Source organism: Oryctolagus cuniculus, chromosome 4, assembly GCF_051225735.1.
Source record: "Oryctolagus cuniculus isolate XC-2025 breed Fujian yellow rabbit chromosome 4, ASM5122573v1, whole genome shotgun sequence".
Lineage (NCBI taxonomy): Eukaryota > Metazoa > Chordata > Mammalia > Lagomorpha > Leporidae > Oryctolagus > Oryctolagus cuniculus.
Genome location: NC_142870.1, coordinates 117,357,198 through 117,365,706, shown reverse-complemented (window position 1 = coordinate 117,365,706; position 8,509 = coordinate 117,357,198). Strand labels below are relative to the sequence as shown.

Sequence of the window (8,509 nt, the reverse complement as noted above, 5' to 3'; positions counted from 1 at the left end):
CACTCCAATATTGGATACGGGCCTTACAAATGGCAGCTTAATTTGTTGAACCATCATACAGAACCCCTAAGCCAAATCTTGGGACAAACACATCCATGATAGAGTAGCGATAGAGGTATTTTTTTTTTATTTTTTTATTTTTTTTTACAGGCAGATTGGACAGTGAGAGAGAGAGAGAGAGACAGAGAGAAAGGTCTTCCTTTGCCGTTGGTTCACCCTCCAATGCTGCCGTGGCCAGTGTGCTGCGGCCGGCATACCACGCTGATCCGAAGGCAGGAGCCAGGTGCTTCTCCTGGTCTCCCATGGGGTGCAGGGCCCCAGCACTTGGGCCATCCTCCACTGCACTCCCGGGCCACAGCAGAGAGCTGGCCTGGAAGAGGGGCAACCGGGACAGAATCCGGTGCCCCGACCAGGACTAGAACCCGGGGTGCCGGTGCCACAAGTGGAGGATAAGCCTACTGAGCCACGGCACCTGCTGAGCAATAGAGTTTTGACTTACCCAACTTCTGATGAAGTGTCCTGGCAATCTCTCAATCTCTCTCTCTGATGCTCTGCTTTTCTAGTAGATGGAAACAAATGAGCATAAAAAGGATGTTAATCAAAAGATGTTAGTGACAAAAGAGTTCACACTCTTTCAACCCTTATTATATGAGATAGGCACAGTAAATATGGTGGCAAATATCAGGATACATATCATCTTCACACGATATAGGTAGTGAAGGTATTTGGCCCAACAAGGACTTTGGAATTTAACAAAATTCTATTTCTTGATTTGAATATACATACAAATGTGTTAAATTTATTAAAATTTGTCAAGTTGGATCTTCAGGTTTTATGCATATTTAGTTTATTGTATAGTTTATGTGAAAACATTTTTCCTACCCAGGGAGACAGTAACTTGTGTGTTTCACAGCTGAGACATGAAGAACTATGTATTAATTTTATTGTGAATTATAATTTTAAGAGTTACAAATTGTGTTACTTGGAGTAAATAAGCTGTTGAAGTTCCATTTCTTCATTTTTAAGTAAGAGTGATACTAGTATACATTTACTTGAGATTTTGTTCAAATAGTATAAGTAAAACTGGGTCCATGGTAGGTACTCAATGAATGCTATTTCCTTTACCTTTTGTTGTTTAAAAGGATTCGAGGCTACTCATATTCTATTGAACTGCACTCCTAAATTTTCATTTGGATCAAATTGTATGCATACATTATCAACTTTTCCAACCATTAAAATCACCTATTATATAGAGAAGAAAGGGAACTATTCTGTAATTGTGTTGGCAACCAAAACATTTTTAATGAGCATATTTGCTTAGTTATCTATTCCAGAGGAAGCAGTTGTGGTATAACAACTGGGTCACCTTCTTAACAGCTCTATTATGCAGTAGTTCATGTATTTTCTTGTTGACAGATTTAATTCACTCTCTGAAAGCAATAATTGTATGGATACTACAGTTGGCAGCTTCCTTCATGAAAAAAAAAAAAGTAAAATTAGGCTGCTATAATACTTTTACTCTTAAAAGGCAAATGAAGCACCCTGTGTACTTTCACTAAAGAATTACAATGTCTCTAACACTGGAACTAATTAAGAAAGTTTTGAATATGCAATAGCGGATTGCTCTGCAATGCCTTCCCAGATATAGGTTAGTGAATTCGTAATGAAAAAAAAAATGTATTTCTGGGTTCCCATTATCAGAGTGATGCTTTGAAGATAACAAAGAAATGAGCCATTAAGTGAATAATTTGGATATGCTTAATTCATTGAAATTCATTTTCCGCATATATCAGGCTAAGTTTTCCACATCTCTTAGGGAAATAATAAAAATGAAAAGACAGACTTGGTATTCCATTGCTATTTCTTTCTGATTATATTATCCTGTATTGTAATTTTGTCATTCTTATTGATTAAACATTGTATATACACATATACAATGAGCTGGGCATGTTTTGGAGTGGAATAATTTGTTTTTCTCTGAAAAATTACTCAACAAGGATTCATTATTCTATTATTTGGAGAAATTAATATATTTCATAATTTATTTAATTTTAAATACTACCTAGAAGGGGAAGATGTGGTCACATCTGGAGTAAATATTTAAAATAGTATTATTTGTTTTGCAGATATTTCCATAAAGATGTTTCTCTCCTCTAAAAGCAGCAGTTCAGGGGGTGTGGAAGAGCAGGGCACTCTTGAAAATTTTAGCACAATAAAATAGACTAATTTCAGAAATGAACTGTTAAATATTAGTGGCTTGTAAAAATTGATGTTATAATAATTTTTAAATGCAATGTATATATTTAATATTCATTAACTGATAATATGCCAAAGATGTTAAGATGTTGGGGCCTGCGCTGTGGCACAGTGTTTTAAAGCTTACACCTGCAGCGCACACATCCCATATGGGTGCCGGTTTGAGTCGCTACTGCTCCATTTCTGGTCCAGCTCCCAGGCAATGTGCCTGGGAAAGCAGTGGAAGATGGTCCAAGTCCCGGGCCTCTGGCCTCACATGGGAGATCTGGAAGAAAATCTTGGCTCCTGGCTTTGGATAAGGTCAACTCCACCTATTGAGGCCATTTGGGGAGTGAATCACCAGGTAGAAGACCTCTTTCTCTCTGTCTCTACCAGGCTCTGTAACTCTGTCTTTTTAAATACAATAAATCTTAAAAAAAAAAAAAAAAGATGTTGGTGGCCCGTACTGTGGCGTAGTGGGTGAAGCTGCCACCAGTGATGCTGGCATTCCTTATGGGTGTCAATTTGAGTCCTGTTGCTCCACTTCCCATTCAGCTCTCTGCTGTGGCCTGGGAAAGCAGTGTGGGATGAAACAAGTTCTTAGGCCTCTACACCTGCATGGGAAACCCACAGGGGTCTCCTGGCTCCTGGCTTCAGATCAGCCCAGCTCCAGCTGTTATGGACATGTGGGGAGTGAACCAGCTGATGGAAGATTCCTCTCTCTCTCTGCCTCTGCCTCTGTGTTGTTCTCCCTTTCAAATGGATAAATAATTTTTCCTTTTTTTAAAGATTTAGTTATTAATTTATTTGAAAGTCAGAGTTACACAGAGAGAGAACGAGAGGCAGAGAGAGAGAGAGAGAAAGGTCTTCCATCTGCTGGCTGACTCCCAACTGGCTGCAGTGGGCAGAGCTGTGCTGATCTGAAGCCAGGAGACTGACTGGGTCGCCCATGGGGGTACATGGGCCCAAGAACCTGGGCCATTCTCCACTGCACTCCCAGGGCACAGCAGAGAGCTGAACCAGAAGTAGAATATCTGGCCCCAAACCAGAGCCCACGGATGCTGGCACTGCAGGCAGCAGTCCAATCCTCTATGCCACAGTGCCAGCTCCTAAATATTTTTTTAAAAGGACAATGCTGATATGTCATTGTTTTTAAAAAACATGTCATTGTATACTTTTTGGAATCAAAATCCTATCTTTGTCACTCTGCCTTTCAAATAAATAAGTGAATATATAAAAGAATTCAACACAAACATTCATAATTTCATTGGATTTCCATGCAGAAGCATGAAGCAAGACCCTTACCTTTCACCTTACACAAAAATTCACTCAACATGGATTAAAGACTTAAATCTATGACCCAACACCATCAAATTATTAGAGAGCATTGGAAAGACCCTGCAAGATATAGGTACCATCAAAGACTTCTTGGAAAATATCCCAGAAGCACAGGCAGTCAAAGCCAAAATTAACATTTGGGATTGCATCAAATTGAGAAGTTTCTGTACTGCAAAAGAAACAGTCAAAAAGTGAAGAGGCAACCGACAGAATGGGAAAAAAATATTTTCAAACTATGCAACAGATAAAGGGTTGATAACCAGAATCTACAAAAAAATCAAGAAACTCCACAACATCAAAACACACAACCCACTTAAGAGATGAGCCAAGGACCTCAATAGACATTTTTCAAAATGGCCAACAGGCACATGAAAAAATGTTCAAGATCACTAGCAATCAGGGAAATGCAAATTAAAAGCACAATGAGGTTTCACCTCACCCCGGTTAGAATGGCTCACATACAGAAATCTACCAACAACAGATGCTGGCGAGGATGTGGGGAAAAAGGGACACTAACCCACTGTTGGTGGGAATGCAAACTGGTTAAGCCACTATAGAAATCAGTCTGGACATTCCTCAGAAACCTGAATATAACCCTACCATACAACCCAGCCATCCCACTCCTTGGAATTTACCCAAAGGACATTAAATTGGCAAACAAACAAGCTGTCTGCACATTCATGTTTATTGCAGCTCAATTCACAATAGCTAAGACCTGGAATCAACCCAAATGCCCATCAAAGGTAGACTGGATAAAGAAATTATGGGACATGTACTCTATAGAATACTATACAGCAGTCAAAAACAACGAAACCTAGTCATTTGCAAAAAGATGGAGGAATTTGGAAAACATCATGCTGAGTGAATTAAGCCAGTCCCAAAGGGACAAATATCATATGTTCTCCCTTATCAGCGACAACTAACTGAGCACCAAAGGGGAAACTTGTTGAAGTGAAATGGACACTATGAGAAACAGTGACTGGATCAGCTCTTGTTCTGACTATTGATGTACAATGTAATACTTTATCCATTTTAGTATTTTTTTTTTGTTCTAGGACTATTGGTTGAACTCTGTAATTAACACACAATTATTCTTAGGTGTTTAAATTTTAACTGAAAAGTGATCCCTGTTAGGATTTTGGAAAACATTATGCTGAGTGAAATAAGCCAGTCCCAAAGGGACAAATATATGTTCTCCCTGATCAGTGACAACTGAGTGAGCACCAAAAAGGAAACCTGTTAAAGTGAAATGAACACTATGAGAAACGGTGACTTGATCAGCCCTCACCCTGACTGTGGATGAACAACTTAATGCGTTATCCCTCTTAGTATTTTTTTTTTTGTTTATTCTACTTAATACTTTTGGTTGAATACTGTAATCAATACACAGTTATTCTTAAGTGTTGAAACTTAACTGAAAAGTGATTGCTGTTAAATATAAGGGTGGGAATAAGAGAGGGAAGAGATGTACAATTCGGGATATGCTCAAGCTGACTTACCCCAAATGGTAGAGTTAGAAACATACCAGGGGATTCCAATTCAATCCCATCAAGGTGGCATGTACCAATGCCAGCTCACTAGTCCCAGTGACCAATTTCTGTTCACAATTGATCATAATGATAGGACTAAGAACCAAAGGGATCATATAAACAAGAATAGTGTCTGCAAATACTAGCTGATAGAATAAAAAAGGGAGAGAACGATCCAACATGGGAAATGAGATACACAGCAAACCCATAGAATGGCAGATGTCCTAAATAGCACTCTGGCCTCAGAATCAGCCCTTAAGGCATGTGGATTCAGCTGAAAAGCCCATGAGAGTATTTCAGGCTTGGAAAGCCAAGACACTCTGGGGAAAAAAAAAAGACCTAAATGAAAGATCTCTGTGAGTGAGATCCCAGTGGAAAGGACAGGTCATCAAAGAAGGAGGTACCTTTCTCTGAAGGGAGGAGAGAACTTCCACTTTGACTACGACCTTGTCTAAATATGATCAGAGTCGGTGAACTCAAAAGGCTTCCATAGCCTTGGATACTCATGATAAGAGCCTAGGATGATTATTGATGCCATAAACAAGAGTGTCAATTTGTGAAGTCAACAACAGGAGTCACTGTGCACTTACTCCTCATGTAGGATCTCTGTCGTTAATGTGCTGTACATTGTGATTTAATGCTATAATGAGTACTCAAACAGTATTTTTCACTTTGTGTTTCTGTGTGGGTGCAAACTGTTTAAATCTTTACTTAATATATGCTAAACTGATCTTCTGTATATAAAGAGAATCGAAAATGAATCTTGATGTGAATGGGGTCTGTGGTTCGCTTTAGAGGATATGAGGATCAAAAGACCCTGGATGATTCCATTCGTCCCTTGGAAAGTGGTGCTGCCACTCTCTGAGCTATGCTGGACACCAGAGATAACACAGAGATTATTGTGATTGAGCCTTCCAGTGACAAGGACAATACTAAGTCTCTAGTGTTGTTCAAGGCCCCTCTGATGGTCACCCAAGAAATTAAAAACCCAGTGACCAAGGGCTTCTCAGGGACAGCTGATGACTCCTGGTAAAATCTCCAGTGTTGGGCCACACCAAATGCACTCCTGCCGCAATCCAATCTAAGAGAGAGATTCATTATTGTGTGACAGGTGATCTGAAACTGCTGCTACAACACTAGGTGTATGGTTAGAGAAACCACTTTTTTTTCATTTTCATCCACCCCTATTGCCCATAATCAGAGAAATCAATTAGCAATGGATGAACTCAGGCCTTTTGCCTAAACACGGCCCCCAGATCCACTTACTCTGTCTGAATGCCCCACACCTGAGGAGGGAGTGCCTGTAAAATAAAATAAAATAAAGTATACCAAAAGAAAAAGCTTGTTTCACAGAATTGCATGGTATTATACATCCTTACAGTAGCCTAAGACAGTATGATGCTATGCTAAAAACTGAATGTTGTATATGTCAACTGGATGCTCGTCATAATTACGCTTTAAAGCAAAAAAAAAAAAAAATCATCATACCTTAAGCAGCTGACTGGGGATTCCCTCCTAGATGGTGGATAACCCTAATGGATGGATGGTAGAGAGCGCTGTAAGTTATATTTGTTGTTACATGCTGCCTCATAGTTTGTTGCTGTAGCTTACACTGTTTTGTGAAATTTGGGTGCAGTGTTCCACACTTCTCACATACTTCTCACACAGGGAACCCTTTTGGAAGACAGCATATACATAAATTGAGAGGCAAAGAATGCTAAAGGGATGGAGGGTTAGGGATATGGCGTCATTCAGTCCCTCTTAACATCGTGGTAACTTGTTAGTTGCGTGTAGGCCCCCGAGCTGATAGATTTTCTACTAGTCAGCTGGCCCAGTAGACTGACATATTCTGCTAGTCAGTGGGCCCAGAAACTGACACAGTTCTGCTATGTAACTTCTTGAACGCCTGCCACTGTTTTCTGTAAAACAAATATAAGAAACAGAGGACTGAATTGGGTGTGGACCTCTTTGCTGCAGCTAATCTTATCACCAAAAGCAAAAGATGCGTAAGCTATGTATGTTCACCCACCACTGTGAAAATAAAGAGGTGTGAATCGATAGAGTGCTCTGAAGATTTTCTTTGGCTTATATAAATCCAGACCTAATATTCCTGAAAATGAGTTCCTACACTATATGTATATATATACAGTTTTCTTATCTATTTATTTATATTATAAATATATTCTTCTGAAAAAATATATAGAATTCAAATGCACATATTTTTCCTCATTGCCTATGCACCAGTCTCCTGGTGAATATATTATATTTTAACATACATGTTATTTAATTTATTTTAATTATAATTTATATAATTTATTTATATACATATAATTTATTTTAAAATATTACTTAGAATTGTTTTGTGTTGGAAATGAAAATACTAAGAACAAGAGGCATTTTGTTTTGTTCTTGAAGAAAATGTAAACTTTCAAATGCTTTAAGGTAATCTGGTAATACTTAAATTAATAATTAGAATCCCTTGTTTTCATTATATATTAAATACATAGACATATAGGTGGGGGAATTCAACACAAATATTTATCTGTTAATCTATACTGACACAAATTTTTGTAATGACAAAACAAAAATTAATCACAGATTATCGCTTCTCGGCCTTTTGGCTAAGATCAAGTGTAATCACAGATTATTGGTTAAATAACATGGTCATAAAGTGAATATTATACATTTGTTAAAAGTAAGTAGACAGATTTATCTATCTAGTTATCCATATCCTTCTCTAGTTTTCCCATTTTTGTTATAGAATGAGCTCATTTAAAGTGTGATAGGAAAAATATAGCTACAATAATCATCTAAATGTGCAACTATTTCTATTCTAAAAGATAAAATAGAAAGAGTACAGATAAAACAGGTATGTGCAAATATATAAGGTATGAATAGTGGTTGTTTTTAAAGACATAAGCTGTCACGTGGGATTTCAAAGAAGTGGAGGATTTATTTTTTAAATTCACAGTCTTTGTTTCTCATTGTGTTCCAGAAATATATGCATCGCGTATTTCATGATTTACAAGTCAAAGATAATTATTAGAGAATTATAAAGACATAATACAGGGAGTTACAGAAACACAAAGTAAATACATAAAGCACCACCAAGAATTTGTACTCTAAAAGTACATTTTGCATTTTGTTCAGCAAGTCCACCCTCCGTAACACTTAAGTAAATTTTAACATCTGCAGACAACTACTTAAGTTGAATGTCTGAATTACTCCTATGGAAAATATATCAAAAGATAACATTCTGCTGTCACATTTGAATTTATGTCTGTCTAAATGACTGAAACATGTACTTCCTATACCCCACATCTCAGGGACCAGTATAACCTCCTCACCCTGGTATCAAAATGATGTTTTGAATTCAGTCAAAAGTTGTAATGCAATATTTTTTTTTT

General features: G+C 37.8%; 1 pseudogene; it reads left to right on the top strand.

Annotated features, from left to right (window-relative positions):
- Nucleotides 1-7,703: 7,703 nt before the first annotated feature.
- LOC127483017 (U2 spliceosomal RNA) lies at nt 7,704-7,874 on the top strand (annotated as a pseudogene).
- The last annotated feature ends 635 nt before the right edge of the window (nt 7,875-8,509 follow it).